Source organism: Scyliorhinus torazame, chromosome 7 (assembly GCF_047496885.1).
Source record: "Scyliorhinus torazame isolate Kashiwa2021f chromosome 7, sScyTor2.1, whole genome shotgun sequence".
NCBI lineage: Eukaryota > Metazoa > Chordata > Chondrichthyes > Carcharhiniformes > Scyliorhinidae > Scyliorhinus > Scyliorhinus torazame.
In genome coordinates this window covers 255,326,676-255,349,055 of record NC_092713.1, presented here as the reverse complement: position 1 = coordinate 255,349,055, position 22,380 = coordinate 255,326,676, and the positions used below count along the sequence as shown (strand labels likewise).

The 22,380-nt window shown below is 46.2% G+C and overlaps 1 protein-coding gene across 7 annotated transcripts in view; it reads right to left on the bottom strand.

Moving 5' to 3' along the window:
• The window catches only part of fam13b (family with sequence similarity 13 member B), a 190,423-nt gene extending 168,580 nt beyond the window's left edge, over window positions 1–21,843 (bottom strand). For 3 of the 7 annotated variants that reach the window (XM_072512300.1, XM_072512303.1, XM_072512307.1), the window contains exons 1-2: window positions 21,603–21,843; window positions 7,919–8,083 (exon numbers count right to left, since the gene is read on the bottom strand). The gene's annotated coding sequence lies outside the window, so the exon portion shown is untranslated. Of the gene's footprint in view, window positions 1–7,918; window positions 8,084–20,767; window positions 20,885–21,056; window positions 21,309–21,602 lie in introns of those variants that run through there. The other 4 variants (XM_072512305.1, XM_072512306.1, XM_072512302.1 and 1 more) reach the window with 3 other exon arrangements.
• Between the last annotated feature and the right edge of the window lie 537 nt (window positions 21,844–22,380).

The window sequence follows — 22,380 nt, the reverse complement described above, 5'->3', positions numbered from 1 at the left end:
GGCCGAGACAAAGAAAGGTGAACGACCACCCCCCGATCAAGGAATCGCCCCATTATTGGAGCATATCGAACCCAGTGATTGGGAACAAGTCCAATCACTTGGGACCAGGGTTGTAGCCATGTAAAATTGCTGCGTTCCGATTAATCTGGCCAAAACAGTTTAAAATGGCTAACCCGAAAGACTGCTGGGAAAAGCAGCCAAGAAGACAAGCAGGCAGCTGCAGACAGTTTTGCATATTCGGCTCTGGGAAGGTAGCCCAGATCGATACTCAGGGCTATCAACAGCCCATCAACCCAGGTATTCGCAGTTGCATTCAGGACTGTTTGCAGCCCATCTATTCAGACATCCACAGTTAAATCGGCTAGCCCCGGGAACAATTGCAACATATTAGCAATTGAATACCAGGCCAGACCTGTCGGCGCCTGCAGTGGCCGAAACAAAGACAGGTGAGCGACCACCCCCCGATCGAGGAATCGCCTCACCATTGGACACATCGACCCCAGAGATTGGGGACAGATCCAATCACTTGGGACTCAGGGTCAAGGGCGGCCCCGGGAGGCGGGAAGCCCCTGGGCCCTATAAAAGTGAGGGTACAAGTTCAGATCTCGCTCTCTCTCTCTCATCTTCGCCTGCTCGAGACCTTCGCAAGACCAGCCACCGGCAACTGTAAGTTTGAATCCAGCGATCGCTATCCGGTAGAGACACCTAGCCACCGACCTGTAGCAGCCTTTTGAATCCCACGGGCCAGATCTGATTGGACAAGCCATTTGTTTCCCCGACCTGGTGGGCTCTTCCTAAGTTAAGTATTGGCCAGTAGTGATAGGTCTATTATATAGAAAGTAGTATTAGGGTATTAATATTGCTTGTTGTAAATAATAAATGACCGTTGTTTTAATCCTTACTAAGCAGTGTGCTGTATTATTAATCATAACCTGAACTTGAACCACGTGGCGGTATCATAAAGATACCTGGCGACTCATGAGCAAAGGTGACGTAAACAGAGCAAATAGACTAAGGTTAAAAAGAGCAACAGGGTCAAGGTCCGCCCCGAGAGGTGGGAAGCCCCGGGAACTATAAAGATAGGGGCCAAGTTCAGATCGACCCTTCTCTCCCTTCTTCTCCTGCTCGCAACCTTCGCAAGAACCACCGACCAGAAACCGTAAGTTTGACTCCAGCGATCGCTACCCGATAGAGACTCCTAGCCATCGACCTGTATCAGCCTTTGAAACCCGCAGGCCAGACCCAATTCGATAAGCCATTCGTTTCCCTGACCTGGTGGGCCATTCCCAAAAGTTAAGTATTGGCCAGTAGTGGTAGGTAGTAGTCTAGAAAGTAGGATTATTGTGTAAGTATTTATTGCTGTTCATAATAAATGACCGTTGATTTTAATCTTACTAAGCGGTGTGCTGTCTTATTAATCGTAACTAGAGCTTGAACCACGTGGCGGTATCAGAAAGATACCTGGCGACTCGTGAGCAAAGGTGACAGAATTAGAGCTAATAAAACTAAGGCTAATAAGAGCAACAAGTCCCTGCCCTAATATATTATGAGGCTCAGTGTTGTCATGCCCCAGTGAAACATTTTGGAATGTTTCATGTTAAAGCTGACATATAAATACAAGTCGTCGTTTTGCACCAAAGGGATGGGTCTCAGGATTTTACATCACCACCGAGGTGCCCGAGAGAGGAAAATTTCACACTTGAGCATTTTTTGAGACACCATGAGTTTGTCTATTTGAAGGGACCTTGATTTTTGAAGCATTTTTCTGATTCACATTTTCATTCCTTTTCTGATTTTTTCCAAACAGTTGGATAATTTTTCCCAATAACAATCTCTATATACACACACACACACACACACACACACAGAGGTGGTCTAATATTATTTTGCAAGCAAAACACAACATTGGGATTTATAAAAATCTAACTACGATATCATCTACTTGTAACTTGTGCCTGGCATCCAGAGTTTGACATTTTAAAAGTAAATCAATTGCTAATTCTGCAGTGCACATAAATGAGCATGTATTTTTATTCTTTCATGGAATCCAGGCATTGCTAGCTAGACCAGCATTTATTGCTCACCCCTAAATGCCCTTGAGTGGTGAGCCACCTTCTTGAGCCTCTGCAGTTCATTAGGCGCAGGTACCCCCACATGCTATTAGCAAGGTTTCAAGATTTTCACTCAGAAAAAGTGACAGAACATAGAACAGTGCAGCACAGTACAGGCCCTACAGCCCATGATGTTGTGTTTGTATGGGCGGGGAAGGTGCCAGGGGTGCCCTGCTACAGAGGCAGTGTTGGGGGGGGGGGGGGTTTGGCGTTGCCGAATCTGCTTCATTATTATTGGGCGGCAAATGTGGAAATGGTGGGAAGGAGGGAGGGTAGAATGGCAGAGGAATCTTGTAGAGGAGGGCTATGGTGACGGCAGCTTTGCCAATGGCACAGAGTAGGTATTCAGGGAGCCCGGTGCAGTCAATGGTGAAGATTTGGAACCAGTTGGAGGCAGCATTTTAGGATGGAGGGGATATCAGTGTCAACGCGTTGTATGAGAATTACGGGTTTGAACGGGGGTGGGGGGGGGGGTGGATAGCATGCATAGGAGGTGGAGGGAAGTGGGGCTGGTCAAGGTGAGGGATTTGTACCTGGAGGAAGGGTTTGCCAGTCTGGAAGAGCTGAGGGTAGAGCTCCTGAGATGGAGTGAGTTCAGGTGCCTGCAGGTGGGGGACCTTGCCCGGAAGGGTTGGAAGGAATTCCCGAGGTTGCTGAGATACACCCTGAAGGAGCTTCCAAGAAGATGTGGAAGGGGACCTCCTCGTATGCGATGAGCCTGGTACAGTTCAAGATCGTACACAGGGTACATATGACTTGGGCAAGAATGAGTGGGTTCTTCCAGGGGGTGGCAGATGAGTGCGAGAGGTGCGGGCGGGGACCAGCGAATCACACGCATATGTTCTGGGGCTGTGAAAGGTTGGGAGAGATTCTGGCAGGAATGTTCGCGGCCGGAGCAAGCATAGTGGGGGAAAGAGGTGGAGCCAGATCCTTTGGTGGCGATATTTGTTTTGGAGAAGTTGGAGCTCATGGAGAGGAGGAAGGCCGATGCCATGGCCTTCGCCTCGGATTGTCCGGCAACGAATCTTACTGGAGTGGCGGTCGGTATCGCCACCGGCGGTAACGGCCTGGTTGGGTGACTTGTATGACTTCTTGCGGCTGGAATATGAGCTCAGGGGCTCAGCAGACGGCCTTGAGGCAACGTGGGGGATGTTCGTGACTGTGTTTGAGGAGTTGGTCGCCGCGTTTGGGGGGGGGGGGGGGGGGGGGGTAAAAAGTGGGAGGAAAGTTGTACCAACTGCATAGTTGAATGTTTGGAAGCATGTTTCCCGGGATGTTTAAGTGTTGTAACATTTTTGATACAAGTGTGTAATAAAATAATTTTTTTTTTAAAAATACATATACTTTCAAGTCAATAGGATGTGTGGCTTGGCCAGGAGGTTTCAAGTGGTGGGGCTTCAACGCATCTATTGCCCTTGTTCTTCTAGGTGGTAGGTGTCACAGATTTGGAAAATGGTGTTGAAAGAGTCCTGGTGAGTTACGACAGCACACACTGCTGCTGCTGTGCATCGGCAGTGGAGAAGTGAATGTTTAAGATGGTGGATGGAGTGCTCCTCAAGCAGGCTACTCTGTCCTGGATGGTGTTGAGTTTTGTTGGAGTTGCACTCATCCAGGCAAGTTGAAAGTATTCTGTCACACTCCTGACTTGTGCCTTGTAGATGATAGACAGCTTTGAGTGGTCAGCAGGTACTCTCCGCAGAATTCCCAGCTTCTAATCTGCTTTTGTAACCACAGTATTTATACCAGTCCAGTTTCTGATCAATGGCAACTCCAGGATATTAGTAACAAGGGATGCAAGCAATGGTTGTTCATTACTGAATGTCGTGGTAAGATGCTTGGATTCTCTTGTTGGAGATAGTCATTGCCTGACATTTGTTTGGCATGAATATGACTTGCCTTTTATCAGCCCAAGTCCAAATGCTATCCAGATATTGCTGAATATGCACACAAACTGCTTCAGTATCTGAAGAGTCATGAATGATGCTGAATATTGTGCAAGAATCAGCAAACATCCCCACTGGATGGAAAGGTCATTGATGAAGCAGCTGGAGATGGTTGGACCAAGGACGCTACTCTGACTCCCCATTGACTGCAGATTTGCTAGGGCTCCTTGATTCTACTCAGTCAAATGCTGCCTTGATGTCATGGGCAGTCATTCTCATCTCACCTCTGGTGTTCAGCTCTTCTGTCCATGTTTGAGCCAAGACTAAAATGAGGTCATGAACGGAGTGGCTCTTGCAGAAGTTAAATGTCAGCGAGCAGTGACATTTGTCATTGTTAAGAGAATTGTCAGGAGCCAAGTGGCCCTGTTTGCACAGGCAGTTGTCATTTTAAATGCACAAATAAAGTTGGCAGATATTCTGTCAAGTTTTAATCAGTCAATTTCCTGTGATTTTACACATGGTAAATCAATGTTCTCTTTTACTGTCTCCAATGTCTCAAGTGTTGCTGTTCCCATCTCCTCTTTTCTACTTTTGTCGATTTATCTTCTCTGCTGGCACTTAGCTGTTTCTCTCTTTTAATTTTTTCTTTTTGAATTAAAGGTGGTGGAGGAATGTTATGCTAGGGAAAGAAGCCATCACTGGCCTCACAGTACAACTTGAGTGGAAGCAAGGGCAAAACCTAGGGTCTCGTGCACCCTGCGCAGTGCCTCACTCCATATTCCCCAATTGATCTCCCCTCCCATTTTTTCTTGCTCTTCACATATTCACCTTCCTGCTCTCCCAGCCACCTGTATGTTTCTCTAATTCTACACTCCCCTTCCACATCTTTTTGGAAGCTCCTTCAGGGTGTATCTCAGCAACCTCTGAACAACTAGTCAACTTTGCCCCTCTCATCCCCTAATAAGACTTATGAAAACCAAGTGGCAAGGTTACACAATTGGAACAATATTAGTGGACGGCATGGTAACAGTGGTTAGCACTGTTGCTTCACAGCACCAGGGTCCCAGGTTCGATTCCCGGTTTGGGTCACTGTGCGGAGTCTGCACGTTCTCCCGGTGTCTGCGTGGGTTTCCTCCGGTTTCCTCCCACAAGTCCCGAAAGACGTGCTGTTAGGTGAATTGGGACATTCTGAATTCTCCCTCTGTATACCCGAACAGGCGCCAGAATGTGGCGACTGGAGCTTTTCACAGTAACTTCATTGCAGTGTTAACGTAAGCCTACTTGCAACAATAAAGATGATAATATTATAATCTCACTAACAGCCTACTCTATGTCACACTACAATTATTGATAAAAAATGTCTTATTGAAATGTCATAGGATTACAGGTACTTAGATTATTATATCTGCAACACTTTATTTACTATTGGATTCAATACAAAGTCCAATATATCACAGTCATGGAGTTTGACAGCCCAAAAAGAGGCCCTTTGGCTCATCATGTTGTTACTGGCCATCAAGCACTGATCTATTCAATCTAATTTTCCAGCACTTGGCCCATAGCCTTGTATGCTAGGCCATTTCAAGTGTTCGTCTACATGCTTCTGAGGGTTGTGAGGGTTCCCACTTTTCTACCAATTCAGGCAGAGAGTTCTGCGAGAAAAATGTTCTCCTAAAATCTTCTGCCTCTTACCTTAAATCTATGCCCCCTGGCTATTGAGCTAGCCACTAAAAAGGGAAAAGTTTCTTCCATCTACCCATATCCCTCAATCAAGCCCCCCTCAGCTTTCTCTGCTCCAAGGAAAACAACTCCAGCCTAGCCAGCTTCCCAACTGCTGAAATACTCTAGCCCAGGCAACATCCTGGTGAATCGCCTGTGCACCCTTTCTAGTGCAATCACCTTCTTCCTATGGTGTAGCGACCAGAACTGCACAGTATCCAGCTGTGGCTGAACAAACATTTTATACCACACCATCATGACCTCCCTGCTCTTATATTCTACGCCTCAACTAATAAAGACAAGCATCCCATACCTTCTCCTTTTGCATCTAGATCAATAATGTACTTTACAAACAGCAAGGGATTCAGCACATCCCTGCAGTACACCACAGGACACAGGTTTCTAGTCACAAAACATCCTTCGACAATCATCCTCCGCCTCCTGCCATTGGGATCCAAATTGTCAAATTGCCCTATTCCCATGGACCAGTCTCCATTGTGGGACCTTGTCTAAAGTCCTAGACTACATCAACTGCACTGTCGTCATCTGCAGACCTTGTCACCACATCAAAAAGCTCCATCAGATTTTTAGACATAGGGCGGCACGGTAGTGTAGTGGTTAGCACTGCTGTCTCACGGTGCCAAGGACCAGGGTTCGATCCCGGCCCTGGGACACTGTCCTTGTGGAGTTTGCATATTCACATGTCTGCATGGGTCTCACCCCCACAACCCAAAGATGTACAGGGTAGGTAGATGGGCCAGTGCCCCTTAATTTGGGGGGGGGGGGGGGGGAGAAGAAATTTAGACATGATCTCTGCCTGTCAAAACCATGCTGACTATCCTTGATTAATCTCTGCCTCTCCAAGTGGAGATTAATTCTGTTCCTCCGAATTCTTTTTCCAATAATTTCCCTACCACTGATGGTTATGCTCACTGGCCTGCAATTACCTGGTTTACCCTTACTTCCCTTCTTGAATATTGGTACCACATCAGGTAGCTGTCCTATGGCCGGAGAGGATTTGAAAATTAGCATCAGAGTCTCTGCAGTCTCCGCCCTTGCCTCCCTTAGTGGCCTGGGATACATTTCATCTAGGCCTGAAGATTTATTCACTTTTAAGCCCGCTAAAGCCTCCTTCTACATCATGGTGCCCCTCCCCGATTTGTTTTTTCTTCTTCCATAATTTGTTTTATTTTTTATCTAATTTAAAGTGCCCAACTCTTTTTTTTCTCCAATTAAGGGGCAATTTAGCGTGGCCAATCCACCTACCCTGCACATCTTTGGGTTGTGGGGATGAAACCCACGTAGACACAGGGAGAATGTGCAAACTCCACACCGACAGTGACCTTCGGCCGGGAACAAACCCAGGTCCTCAGCGCCGTTCTAATCACTGCACCGCCCACTCCCTCCCCGATTTCTATTCCTACATCGTCCTTCTCCAGTGAACACAAGATGCAAAACAAAACTCATTTCCTCACCTACATCTTTCAGCTCCACAGATTACCACTTAGGCTCCTAATGGGCTCTACTCTTTCTTTGGTTACACTCTTTCCCTCAAGATACTTATAAAACACCTTGGGATTTTAATTTGCTTTGCCCTCCAGTGTTTTTCAAACCCACTCTCTGCTCTCCTAATTTTTTATTTTTTTAAAGTACCTCCCTGCAGTTCTACGAGACTTGCACTGTTTTGAGCACCTGTATATCAGCCCTTTTTTTTCCATTATCCAATCCTATACATGCCTTGATATCTAGGGTTCTCTGAACTTGTTGGTCCCACCCTTTACAGGAACATGCTGTCCCTGTACCCTCTCTTTTCCTTTTTGAATGACTGTTCAGGTGTGGATTTTCCTACAATTAGCTCCTCCCATCTGCTTTGGCCAGATCCTGTTTTTCCCCAATTCAGAACTTTTCATTTCCAGTCTATCTTTGTCCTTTTCCATAACTACTTTAAATCTTACCGAGCTATGGTCACTATCACCAAAATGCTCCCCATTGACACTTGTGCAATTTTGCAATAGTTTAGATGGAATAGATATTTTAATTTAAAATATTAATATTTTACAAAATGGAATGTAAAAGCATAATGATGTAAATTAATTGGTAACAATTAGAAAATTGCTACAGCTCGTGTCTATATAGATTCTTAAGCTAGCAGTGACTACTTATCAAAGAGTGTATGATGACATTGCCCGAACTCGAGAAACCTACCTCGGAGCACAGACACCCACTTAAAAAATAACTTAGACACCAATCACCCTTAGTGAATAAGCATTTTTTAGCCAGCTATGGTTGCTTGAGATTGTGGCAGAAGATCAACCTGTAGTTCCTCATTGAAGAAACACAGAATTCGTCCAATCTTTCTCGGCAATTAACCTAGGGAGGAAAATAATATTTTTAATATATGATCCAAAATAATATTAAAAGATACTGGATGTACAATAAAAAAATGTCCAAATGTGAACTATTTTAAGGCACTTCTTCCCTTTTCTGTCAAAGTATCAAGGTCTTTACAAATGACAATCAAGCTAGCCATCAAGTGAGAAAATTCATTTCAGGCAATGACTCATTTAACCTTCCTTCTTACTGCCAAAGTGTGCTTGGTTTCTTTTGTGCTTCGCTCAAAGCATAGCTAGTGCGAAATGAATCAGTTTACCTAGTCTCTCCTTACAAATAAGTGATAGTGAATTTTAATATGTCAATATATTTTAGTGAATTTTAAACTTCACTAAACTTTTAAAAGGCTGGAAATACTCAGCAGGTCAGGCAGCATTTTTGGAGAGAGAAACTGAGTTAACACTTCAGGTGGATGACCTTTTGTCAGAACTGGAAAAGTTAAATGTATAACAGGTTTCAAGGAAGGGAAACAAGTGGAATTGAGGAAAGACAAAATGGAAAAGTTTAGATAGGGTGTAAAGCAGGAGAGATTAAATGACAAAAGGGATGATGGTGAAAAGCAAGAGATGATAATAAAACAAATTTTAAAACAGATAGGTCTACACGTGGTATAAATGGGAATAGCAGAAATCAATACCTCTGTCCAACAAATGATGACAGAAGATATAACCTGCAATTGTTGAACTTAAATGTGGAGTCTAGAAGGCTATAAAAGTACCCAATTGAAAGAAGAGCTTCTGCTTCCTAGAATTTCAGCTGAGCTTCACTGAAAGCGCAAGGAGGTCAAGTAAATCGCTATTTCACCCAGTGTTTGGGCCCAGGATGGAGTTGGAAAGCAGGAGTCTAAAAGGGTGGATGCTGTACCTCCAGCAATCGCATGGGCAAACTGGAGTGGAGTGGGTAATTAAAGAATGGATCGGGATGTTGCAAATGGAACAGTCCTAAAAGAATGCTGAAAGAGATGTAAATAGTGGAGGCATCCAAGCGGAAATGGCAGGGTGGGGGTTAGTAGGGTGGACGCCACAGTAGGAGGGGAGAGAGAGAGAGAAGAGGGAGAGCAGTCAAGAGTCTCCTCAACACACTTCCAATGACGTCATGCGAGAGCAAGTTGCACGAAGGGTGGCCCCCGCCAAGGTCTTTTATTTTTTGATCCCTTTTGCCCATTTTTGGATGATGTGTGCATACAAACCCAGATGGCTGATCCAAGGAGCAGTTATCGACAGTTATGTTGAAAGTTTCAACAAAAAAGCCCACTGGGAAGAAAACTCAGGCTGATAGCCCAGCAAGAGAAGAATCTGAAGGAGCAAAGATGGTGAAAGCAGCCACACACATTACATTAGACACCCTAGCTGCGGTGATGGCGCAGGAACTGGAAAAACGTGGGAAGCAGATGAACAGGCAGTTTGAGAAGGTTAGGAGATGAAGGATTCCTTTAAAGCCACTATCGAGGAGGCATTGGGCCTCGAAGGCTGTGAAAGAGTATGGCGAGACGCTGAAGGGCACATGGGAGGAGGCCTTGTCACAGCATATGTGGCGGTTTGTCTCACTGGAAATGGAGTTACTGCTCGTGGCAGTGAGAAGCAAGGGCCTGAAGGCAAAAGTGGGAAGATCTGGAGAACAGGTCGAAGCGGTTGAACCTCAGGATGGTGGGGCTGCTGGAGGGAGTAGAGGGCTCGAGGCCAACTGAGTACTTCAAGAGGTGTTCTCTCGGCTGGTGTATATGCACGTGGGGGTGTTTGCGCCCCCCACTCCGCGGAGTTGGATAGAGTTCAATCGGGCACTCCGGCAGATGCCACAGCCAAATGAGCCACCACAGCCGGTGATTATCCACTTTCATAGTTTCCAGAGGAAGGAGCGGGTCCTGGAGTGGGCAAAGAGGAACCGCAACATTGACTGGGATGGCCATGCAGTGCGTCTCTATCAGAACATTGGGACTGAGCTGGCAAAGAGGAGTGCGGCCTTCAACAAGGTGAAGGCAGTGTTCTACAGCAAAGGAGTGCAATTTGGAGTGGTGTACCCGGCATGACTGAGAGTCACAATGGACTCAAAAGATCAGACTTCTGAACAGACAGAGGCCTTCATTAGAGAGAAGGGACTGGGACCGATCGGTCTGATTGGGACTTTGTATATGAGACACAGGATGGGCTGTTGATGATGTTTTATTACAAAATGTTTCTTCTCGTTTTTTTCTTTGATGCCAGGGTTATAAAAGGGATATTTAATATGGTGCCTGTAGGGGAAGAGAAGTATAGTAAGGACACCAAGGTTTGAGCACTTGAGTGGGGAGGGTGGGCTCGGAGGGATTAGGCTGTTGTTTTTGTTGTCTTTTTGGATAGGGACCCTGGGTGGGGGCTACCTCACTCGCAAGCAGGAGTAGCGAGTGAACGAGAGTGGAGTGGGGGAAAAAGGAGAGAGACTGTGGCTCATTGGGCCAATTTTGATGACACATAATGGGTCTAGTTGTTTGTTTGGTGGGAAGAAAGGGTGAGGCAGAGGCAGCGCGGGGTGGGGGTGGGGAAACAAGGTTCGGCACCTGCAACATGCAGGGCCTAGGGGAGCCGGTGAAAAGGGAAAGAGTTTTCTCCATTTAAAGGATTAGGGGGCCGATGTGGTGTTCTTACAGGAGACTCACTTGTGGCTGTGGGACCAGACCAGCCTGCGTGAGCCAGGTTTTTCATTCAGGCTTTGACAGCAGAGAGAGAGAAAGATTTCAGCTTTGTCATGGGTAGGACTCTTCGCCCCAGGGTGAAGATGAATGTTCGGCGGTGGTTATTTCTGGCCATGTTCCACATTTGGGAGATGTGATGTTGGAGGCAGAGCGCACACAGCACACGGGATGGAGGTTGGACATCGGCCTTTTATCAGACGTTGGGTTCTATGGGAAGGTCTCGAGCCATAAGAGAATACGTGGATTTCAATGAGAATGGGATGATCTCGCGCTACACTCTGCGAGAGGCTTTGAGGGCGATGTTTAGTGGGGAGATCATATCGTATAAGGCTTACATGGATGGGGAGGTCAAGAAGGAGCGAAGGAAGTTAGTGGATGAGGTCCTGGAAGCAACCCAACTCTGGAACTATTGGCACACAGGAAAAAGCTGCAAATGCAGTTTGACCTGCTATCTACAGACAGGAAGGTGCGCCAGCTGAGGCATTTGAAAGGGGTGGTGTACGAGTGTGGGGAGAAAGCCAGCCATCGGGCAGCTTGGTGGCACAGCACTGCTGCCTCACAGCTCCAGGGACCCAGGTTTAATTCGGAACTTGCGTGGCTCACCACTAGGGAGCATGATAGTCAAGATTCAGTTTGGGGGCAAGAAGGTGGAGTCCCACACTAGTGTTCTGGAATTCAACAAAGGAAATTGCATAGGCTTCAGGACTGATTTGGCCCATATAGACTGGGCAAGAAGGCTAAAAGGTAGGACAGCTGATGAGCAATGAGAGTTGTTTACGGTGATACTCAATTCCTCACAAGTAAAATATATCCCAGTGAAGAAGAAAGATGATAAGAGGGGCAAAAAAAACATCCATGGCTAAACGAGGAGGTCAAGGACATTATAAAGACAAAAACTAAGTTATATCATATTGCAAAGGTCAGTGGCAGGCTGGAAGATTGGGAAACTTTCAAACATAAACAAAGGGATGCTAAAAAAGTAATGTACTGACTCTCGTGAAGAAGGAAAAACTGGAAGGCACTGAAACAAATAATAGAAATCTTGGAAGGATTTGACGCTCCCCACTAAAGTCAGCGATGGTCACTTCTTTAGGTCAGCCTTCATCGCTTTAACCAGGTCCCGAAATTTAATTTCTGTAGCAAGGCATAATCATGGGTCACCAGGACTCGCAGATAACGAAAACTGGACCTGGCCAACCAAAAAGGCAACATCCCCAAGTCTGAAGATTCCAAATCTCCCTGGGAGATCAACCGGAAAGCATTCGCTTTTACCCAAGTTCAATTTATACCCCAAGAAGGAGCAAAAACTCTCAAGCAGCTTCATTAACTACTCTGCAATGGAGAGAGGGTCCGTCACATACAGCAACATATCATCCGCATACAATGATACCCTATGTTCCCTCCCTCTATCCTCCTCCACTTTGGATGACCTTAATGCTACGGCCAGAGGTTCAATTGCCGAGGCAAACAATAGCGGAGACAGTGTACACCCAGACTTGTGCTTCCCCTCCCCTCAGTTGGACATTAAGTAGCCTTCGAACATTGGCAGAAACCCGATCCGCTCCTCTGATATGACCCCCCGAGAGGCAGGGTTCCATGCGCCGAGCCAAGACCGTCACCAACTGCATCCGCAATCAATAGTGAAAAGGGACAATACGACCCACACTCAGTCCGAATCATTATCCTTCTTTAAGATCCAGAACTGTGCCAATGTGGCCCGCAACATTCCCCAAATGATAGTATTCTCAAACATCTTGAGCAGCACTGGGGCTAGCGATCCAGCAAACGTCGAATATATATTAATCGTGAACCCGCCCGGCGCCTTCCTCTACTGCATCAGACCCATACCTCCATAACCATCTCCAAAGTCAGAGGAGCCTCCAATTCCAGCACAGGACAAGCCAAACAGGCCAAAAACTAACATTGCCAACCCATCCTCTGGGTACTCCGACTAACCTGTACAAGAGGCCACCTGTCACCTCAACTGGCGCATCAGCAAGTGTCCAGCCTTATGTCCATGCTCATAAAAAGCCCCCCCGCCAACGTCATAGCAGGCACACCGCCCAGTGACAGCAGCCCAAACCTCCAGCTGTAGCTTTTTGGTCGTTGAGGGAGAGGCTCCATGCTGGTGAGCCACTTCGTGCAATTTCACAGCTACCAGGATAAGGTGAGGGAGGGGAGAGAGAATTAACCCAATCTGTCTGGTCACGTGGAATGTGAGCCATAAGACCATAAGGGGGTTGAGTGGCCCGGTAAAGTGATCTTCCACCTTTGCCAGGGCCCCTCGAATGGAGGAAATCAGCATCGCATGGTCTCCAGAGATCTCAAGGCAGTTTCTGCAGTTCCACAGCTAAGATTTCAATGGTTAGTGTGGTGACCCGACACCTGCACCATTTTCTTCCACACCAAGACATTCAAAGCTTTCACTTTTGAAGCTGCTTCTTTCCTCTGCTGTTGCCTAGATCTGTACCTATTACACATCCCCTGACTGTGGGACACTCAATCCATCGATCTCAACAAATTTCAGCCCAGATTTCCATTGCAGGTCGGGCGAAAATATTCCACTTTTTTAACCCACACAAGCAGGGACCTATCCAGTAGGAACAAAGCTTATGCACATGGGAGAAGAACGAAAACTCATCACTGGGTGCACCCCCCCCCCCTCCTCCCCTCCCTATATCGACTTGTTCTAGAAAAGCCAGAAGCGCCTTCGCCTGTCCTGATAAGAGCCAACGTTTTGGGTCTGGACTAGTCCACTTTATGATCCAGTACACAAAGTTCCCTCCCAGAACCAGCTGATGCATATTTGGATCAAGATTGGAAGTCAACAGATTCTTAATAAATATCAAGTGGTCCCAGTTGGGGCTGTCACAATTAGCAAACTAACCCCTCTCCCCACCAAACTGAAACCAAACCCAAGATCCAAACCATCTCCCCCAACGCAGACGCTAAGCCAGCCAAACCTGATCAAACCGGTTCAACAGCTGCAGCTCCTGCACCTCCCCCCCCCCCATCCCCCCATTTGCTAGCCTCTTATTGCTAGTGGGACAGACCCACCCCAGGACAAAGAAAAGACAAATCTGCCCACCTCGGAGATAAAACACTCCACATAGTACAGTACCCATTATAGAAAATCCCCCCTCAACCCCAAAAACAAATTTTAGCCACAAACACTAACTATATGCAAGATATGCAAACACCCTTCCAATGCACATACATTAAAGATCTCATGCATAACATTCAACTAGACCCAACTACATGCTTTTTAATGAAAGTGTCCGCTTCCTCCATGCCTCAGTAGTGGTCCTCAGCCTCCTATGTGACCCGCAACCTTGCCAGGTACACCGCCCCAAACAGAATTCCTTTGTCATACAAAACAGCCTTAACCTTATTAAAGGCCACCTGCTTCCTCGGCAGCTCAGCCTCCATGCCCTGGTAAATCCTCATGGGATTTCCTTCCCACTTGGAATCACTGGTGTTCTTTGGCCCACTTCAGGCACCTCTCCTCCCTAAAGCTGGGCAATCGAATAACGATCGCTCGAAGTGGCTCATTTGGCTGAGGCTTCTGCCGAAGTGTCTAATGAGCCTTGTCCAGCTCCAGAGTGGATGAGGCACCACCCTCGCCCATCATCATCCTAAATTTCTGCGCAAGATATTCCATGGGTTCCGGACTCTCCACCCCGTCCAGCAACCTCACGACTCTGAGGTTCCTTGACCAATTTTCAAGATCACCGACCGTAGCCTTCAATCTCTTATTCTCATCAGCCACCATCACCATCTCAGCTTCCAATGACCAAGCTGCTCACCTTTCCTCATCAACACCTTCTCCATACCCTCTTGCCATGTTTCTTTACTGCCTTGGCAGTCTTATCAAGTTCACCTGGACAGGGCCCAGCTCCTTCTCAAAATCGATTTTGGTAGACTTCCCAACATCAACCTTCATTGCTTGTCAAAGTGCTTGGTCTCACCAATTAACCTGTACAGTTGTAGCAAGACTTCCTTGCATTTACCTCCATCCCCATTGCAATAAAGGCTAACATTTCATTTCCCTTCATAATTACTTGCTGTACCTCTACACTAACTTATTAACAAGGACACCCAGATCCCTCTACCACAACATTCTGCTGATGAACTCAATTTAAATAATATTCTGCTTTTCCCCTGCCAATGAGGACAAGGTCACAACTTCACCACATGATACACTATATAGCAAATACACTATACATTATACACTGTATACACTTTCAATTTAATCTATTTATATCCATTTCGAAACTTTGCACCGTCCTCAGCTTACATCCCAACTTACAGAAACATAGGAAAATAATAGGCCCTTCAAGCCTGCTCCACCATTAAATGTGATCATGGTTGATCCTCTATCTCAACACTATGTACGACCCCACTCTCCCTAGACCTCTTGATGCCTTAGGAGTTTAGAAATCTATTTCCTTCTTAAATTCACTGACTTGGTGTCCACGTCCTTCTGTGGTAGAGAAATCGAGTTCCCCATCCTCTAAATAAAGAGACTTCTCTTCATTCCAGTCCTAAATAGCCTACCCCATATCCTGAGACCCCTTACTCTAGACCTCCCCCCCCCCCCCCCCCCCAGCCTGAGGAAAATACCATCCCTGTAGCCAGTCCTGTCAGAATGTTTATGTTTCAATTAGATCACCGCATTCTTCTAAATTCCAGTGGATACATGTCCAGTCAACTCAACCTTTCCTCATACGACAATCCTGTATTCCCAGGAATCAGTCTGGTGAGCTTCACTGCACTCCCTCCATGGTAAGTATATCCCTTTCTGAGGCAAGATGACCAAAACTGCACTCAATACTCCAGGTGTGGTCTCACCAAGGCAGTGTACAGCTACAGTAAAAAAGACAGCCTTGCTGCTATATTTATGTCCTTTTGCAATGAAGGCCAACATATCATTTGTCTTGCTAACTGCTTGTTGTACCTGCATGCTTGCTTTCAGTGACTGGTGTACTAAGACACCCAGGTCCCTACGCACATCAACATTCCCCAATCTATCACCATTTAAATACTCTGCCATTCTGATTCCTGATCCAAAGTGGATAACTTCATACAGCCACATTGTACTGCATCTGCCAACACACAACCTGTTTAAATCACTGTGACGCCCTCCTCACTTCTCACATTCCCACCAAGTTGTGTCATCGGCAAACTTGGAAATATTATTTTTGGTTCCCTCACCCCATGTGTTATGGATAGCTGGGGCCCCAAGCTCTGATCCCTACAGAAGTCAACAATTACCACTTGCCATTTCAGTAAAGATCCATTTATTCCTACTGTTTCCGGTCTGCTAATTCTCCAGTTGCCAATATATTACCCCCAATCCCATGTGAACAAAGAACAAAGAACAAAGAAATGTACAGCACAGGAACAGGCCCTTCGGCCCTCCAAGCTCGTGCCGACCATACTGCCCGACTAAACTACAATCTTCTACACTTCCTGGGTCCGTATCCTTCTATTCCCATCCTATTCATATATTTGTCAAGATGCCCCTTAAATGTCCCTATCGTCCCTGCCTCCACTACCTCCTCCGGTAGTGAGTTCCAGGCACCCACTACCCTCTGCGTAAAAAACTTGCCTCGTACATCTACTCTAAACTTTGCCCCTCTCACCTTAAACCTATGCCCCCTAGTAATTGACCCCTCTACCCTGGGGAAAAGCCTCTGACTATCCACTCTGTCTATGCCCCTCATAATTTTGTATACCTCTATCAGGTCGCCCCTCAACCTCCTTCGTTCCAGTGAGAACAAACCGAGTTTATTCAATCGCTCCTCATAGCTTATGCCCTCCATACCAGGCAACATTCTGGTAAATCTCTTCTGCACCCTCTCTAAAGCCTCCACATCCTTCTGGTAGTGTGGCGACCAGAATTGAACACTATACTCCAAGTGTGGCCTAACTAAGGTTCTATACAGCTGCAACATGACTTGCCAATTCTTATACTCAATGCCCCGGCCAATGAAGGCAAGCATGCCGTATGCCTTCTTGACTACCTTCTCCACCTGTGTAGCCCCTTTCAGTGATCTGTGGACCTGTACTCCTAGATCTCTTTGACTTTCAATACTCTTGAGGGTTCTACCATTCACTGTATATTCCCTACCTGCATTAGCCCTTCCAAAATGCATTACCTCACATTTGTCCAGGTTAAACTCCATCTGCCATCTCTCCGCCCAAGTCTCCAGACAATCTAAATCCTGCTGTATCCTCAGACAGTCCTCATCGCTATCCGCAATTCCACCAACCTTTGTGTCGTCTGCAAACTTACTAATCAGACCAGTTACATTTTCCTCCAAATCATTTATATATACTACAAAGAGCAAAGGTCCCAGCACTGATCCCTGTGGAACACCACTGGTCACAGCCCTCCAATTAGAAAAGCATCCCTCCATTGCTACCCTCTGCCTTCTATGGCCTAGCCAGTTCTGTATCCACCTTGCCAGTTCACCCCTGATCCCGTGTGACTTCACCTTTTGTACTAGTCTACCATGAGGGACCTTGTCAAAGGCCTTACTGAAGTCCATATAGACAACATCTACTGCCCTACCTGCATCAATCATCTTAGTGACCTCCTCGAAAAACTCTATCAAGTTAGTGAGACACGACCTCCCCTTCACAAAACCGTGCTGCCTCTCACTAATACGTCCATTTGCTTCCAAATGGGAGTAGATCCTGTCTCGAAGAATTCTCTCCAGTAATTTCCCTACCACTGAAGTAAGGCTCACCGGCCTGTAGTTCCCGGGATTATCCCTGCCACCCTTCTTAAACAGAGGAACAACATTGGCTATTCTCCAGTCCTCCGGGACATCCCCTGAAGACAGCGAGGATCCAAAGATTTCTGTCAAGGCCTCAGCAATTTCCTCTCCAGCCTCCTTCAGTATTCTGGGGTAGATCCCATCCGGCCCTGGGGACTTATCTACCTTAATATTTTTTAAGACACCCAACACCTCGTCTTTTTGGATCACAATGTGACCCAGGCTATCTACACCCCCTTCTCCAGACTCAACATCTACCAATTCCTTCTCTTTGGTGAATACTGATGCAAAGTATTCATTTAGTACCTCGCCCATTTCCTCTGGCTCCACACAGATTCCCTTGCCTATCCTTCAGTGGGCCAACCCTTTCCCTGGCTACCCTCTTGCTTTTTATGTAAGTGTAAAAAGCCTTGGGATTTTCCTTAACCCTATTTGCCAATGACTTTTCATGACCCCTTCTAGCCCTCCTGACTCCCTGCTTAAGTTCCTTCCTACTTTCCTTATATGCCACACAGGCTTCGTCTGTTCCCAGCCTTTTAGCCCTGACAAATGCCTCCTTTTTCTTTTTGACGAGGCCTACAATATCATTCGTCATCCAAGGTTCCCGAAAATTGCCGTATTTGTCTTTCTTCCTCACAGGAACATGCCTGTCCTGTATTCCTATCAACTGACACTTGAAAGCCTCCCACATGTCAGATGTTGATTTGCCCTCAAACATCCGCCCCCAATCTATGCTCTTCAGTTCCCGCCTAATATTGTTATAATTAGCCTTCCCCCAATTTAGCACATTCATCCTCGGACCACTCTTATCCTTGTCCACCAGTACTTTAAAACTTACTGAATTGTGGTCACTGTTACCGAAATGCTCCCCTACTGAAACATCTACTACCTGGCCGGGCTCATTCCCCAATACCAGGTCCAGTACCGCCTCTTCCCTAGTTGGACTGTTTACATATTGTTTTAAGAAGCCCTCCTGGATGCTCCTTACAAACTCTGCCCCGTCTAAGCCCCTGGCACTAAGTGAGTCCCAGTCAATATTGGGGAAGTTGAAGTCTCCCATCACCACAACCCTGTTGTTTTTACTCTTTTCCAAAATCTGTCTACCTATCTGCTCCTCTATCTCCCGCTGGCTGTTGGGATTTGCATGTGCTTGCATTTTGTACACTAACCTCATGTGGGACTTTATCAAAAGCGTTGAAAATCAAAATACTCCACATCCATTGGTTCACGCTCATCTATTCTACTACTAAATTTGTTTTTGTTGGAAAGATGGAGGTTGAGGGGGGACCTGATTGAAGTCTATAAAATTCTGAGAGGTATGGACAGGGTGGATAGCAACAAGCTTTTTCCAAGTGTGGGGGTGTCAATTACAAGGGGTCACGATTTCAAGGTGAAAGGGGGGAGATTTAAGGGAGATGTGCGTGGAAAGTTTTTTTACGCAGAGGGTGGTGGGTGCCTGGAACGCTTTGCCAATGGAGGTGGTAGAGGCGGGCACAATAGCATCATTTAAGGTGCATCTAGACAGATATATGAATGGACGGGGAACAGAGGGAAGTAGATCCTTGGAAAATAGAAGACAAGTTTAGATAAAGGATCTGGATCAGCGCAGGCTGGGAGGGCCGAAGGGACTGTTCCTGTGCTGTAATTGTCTTTGCACTAGTCACGTCCTCAAAAAAAATCCAGCAAGTTTGTCAAACATGACAATGTTATATTTATCTAATCCCATTGATATTTTCTAAGTGTCCTGTTAGCACATTCTTTATAATATTCTAGCATTTTCCGACTACTGTTTCACAGAATTTAGTGCAGGAGGCCATTCGGCCCATCGAGTCTGCACCGGCTCTTGGAAAGAGCACCCGACCCAAGGTCAACAGCTCCACCCTATCCCCATAACCCCACTCAACACAGAGGGGAATTTTGGACACGAAGGGCAATTTATCATGGCCAATCCACCTAACCTGCACATCTTTGGACTGTTGCTAGGCTAGCTGGTCTATAATTCCCTCCCTTCTTTTAAGCAGAGGGGCGGCGTCTGCCACCCTCCAATCATCCAGGACTGTTCCAGAATTTTTGAAGATGATAACCAACACATTCACCACTTCCCTGGCCTTTAGTACCTTGGGGTGGATCAGCTTTCAGTCCCATTAATTTCACCAGCACTACTTTTCTAGTAATACTAACCTCTTCTTCAATTCCACCCGCTGAATGCCCTTGATTCCTTAGCATCTCTGGGAATGTGAAGTCAGAACTGAAGTACTTGTTTAATTGCGGTGCCATTTCCTTGTTCTCTATTATAAATTTTCCTGTTTCGGACTGTAAGGATCCTATTTGTCGTCACTATTTTTTTTAAAATATACTTACAGAAGCTTTTAGTTTGCTGTTATGTTACTTGCAAGTTTAACCTTAATCAGTTTCTTGTTAAACAATCTCCTATCCATGGCTGGCCTTTGAGCATAGTCAAGTATTTTAATGTGAAATGGCTACTTGGGTTCGGTGCTGTAACGATCACCAGCTCCAAAAGAGCCCAGTGTCAGAATGGTGTTAATACTTTCAGCAGAGGTGGGAAAACGAGTAATCTACAATCGGACTCAAATATTTAACTTCCACTGTTAGCTCATAGTAATGTTATGTTGTCACAGCAACCTATTGTAAGTTTCTGGACAAGATAATTTACCACAGCATATACTGTTATATAAAGTATTCGACTTAAGAGGAGACATTCGAGGAAAAACAAACACTAAATGATTGATTTAGATTAAAACATTTAAGATGGGAGGGCTCCATTGGAGCATAAACATCGGCATGGACGACTTGGGCCGAATGGCCCCTTTCTGTGCCGTATATTCTAGGCAATCTTTTGGACTACAATGGTAATATAAATCCATTCAAAACTAACCACACATCGAAAGGGCGTAGTGGGAAAAGGAATACGAATCTTTACTACACAATAGGACAAGAACTAAACATTTCCAAAGCGGATCCGGATCATTAGTTGAACGGAATTTCTATTCAGGAAGCAGCGCGGTGTCGAATTAATTAACATGTACAAAAGTAGTAAACCTTCCTCTAAAGATTTTTAGCCGATAGGCAGCGTACACGCATTTAGTGAAACATTACGTGTCCCTTTCCCAACTACTGAAACTACAAGATACCAAAACGCAGCAGCAAATTAAATATAAACTTCCTGAAAGGCACAGTACGAAGTCTTACAACACCAGGTTGTTCCAAACTTCCTGAAAGGCGGCAACGCACACAACCAATTTCAACGTTCATGCAAGGCGAGAAAGTGTACAAGGAGGCGCACTGAAAACATCTTAACGGCCTTCTAGAATGATCGACCAAACCTCCATCTGGTACCCCCCCCCCCCCCCCCCCCCATCCCCCATAAAAACAAGCGTGCGTAAAGGCGTTGTTGATAAAACAAAAAGCAGTCGCTGCAACCAAGAAAACTGCAGAGCTTGGAAACGATCACACCAGGTAGACACGAAAACAAACACACCTACACCAAAACGCAGTTACGCTTTTATTTTGCAAAAAAAAAGTCAGCTCGTCAGTCGACAACAACGCAGTCACGCTTTTATTTTGCAAAAATGTCAGCTTGTCAGTCGACAACATCAGTCCCCCACCCACCCACAAGTACAAAGTACTCGTAAATCGATTCCCATCAAATCAGCAAAAGGACGGTTTAGCCACTGGTAAACAAGGGACGATTATTGTCTGTCGGAAAAAAATATCGAAACTGGTTAAATCCACCCCCTTCGCGGATCTGCTTGTATAGAAGTGAATATAAACGGGTGCAGCTAAAAAAGAAAAAGTTCAATTAAAAAATAAGTGATAAAGTGACGGTGAAGCTTTGCAGCCACAGCTCCCCGCCCACCCAGTGGGCCGAATCAGCGGCCATCGCCCGCAGCTGCAAGTGGCGCGTGCGCAGTGGAATGCTAGCCCTGCAACCACCAGGCACATGCGCAGTGCAGCCCAGCGGCTGGGACTGAATTGGCCGGCTGCTCGAACAAGTGCCCGGGACTCAGGCCGATCCCGCATTTACCTGTCCGGGCCCAACCAATCGAGCTCGGCGCAGACCACTCCGGCCTCGATTACTTCCAGCCGTAGCGTCTGAAAATATCGCCGTGACTCGCTTCAAAACGCCGGCCGCAATCTCCTGAAATCGCTGGCTCTCTTTTTCTCCTCTTCTTTGGACTTTTTTTTTCTCTCTGTCCGCCCCCCCTCCCCCGATATATTTTCTTCGCTAATGATCAGAGCATCTGCGTCACCAACCGATTCTGCTGCCGGAAGTCGCGTCATCGGGTTGAGCAAACCGCCCATTGGTTGGCGGGCTGTACGGTTACGTCATTGAGAAGCAAGCAGCTGCTGTTAGGCAGGGCGTTGCCATGGAGCCCGGGATGGGAGTGGCAGCAAGTCGAAGCGTTCCGGGGGTCAGGATGCAGGAGGAAAAACATCTTCCAAGAAATAATCATACATAAAATTGGTTACATATTCAATTTTATTGGGAGAGTTGCAAAATTCAATTTAGCATATCACGAATTAACGCTTTTTTGGGATATTACCACTGTAGCTTACGTGATTTATTAATTACAGTGAGCGAGTGTAATAAATAGGCGTTGTAGTCAGTAGGTGCTAATGCTGCACTCGTGTATGCAACGAGAAACTGACACAACACTACAAAATACAGCAGGCCAATGTGAGACTGCAAAGACAGTGGGCTATTTGGTATAAGTAATTGTCATGCTCTCCCCGTGTTTGTGTAGGTCTCAGCCCCCCACAACCCAAAAATGTGCAGGGTCAGTCAGTGGATTAGCCACTCT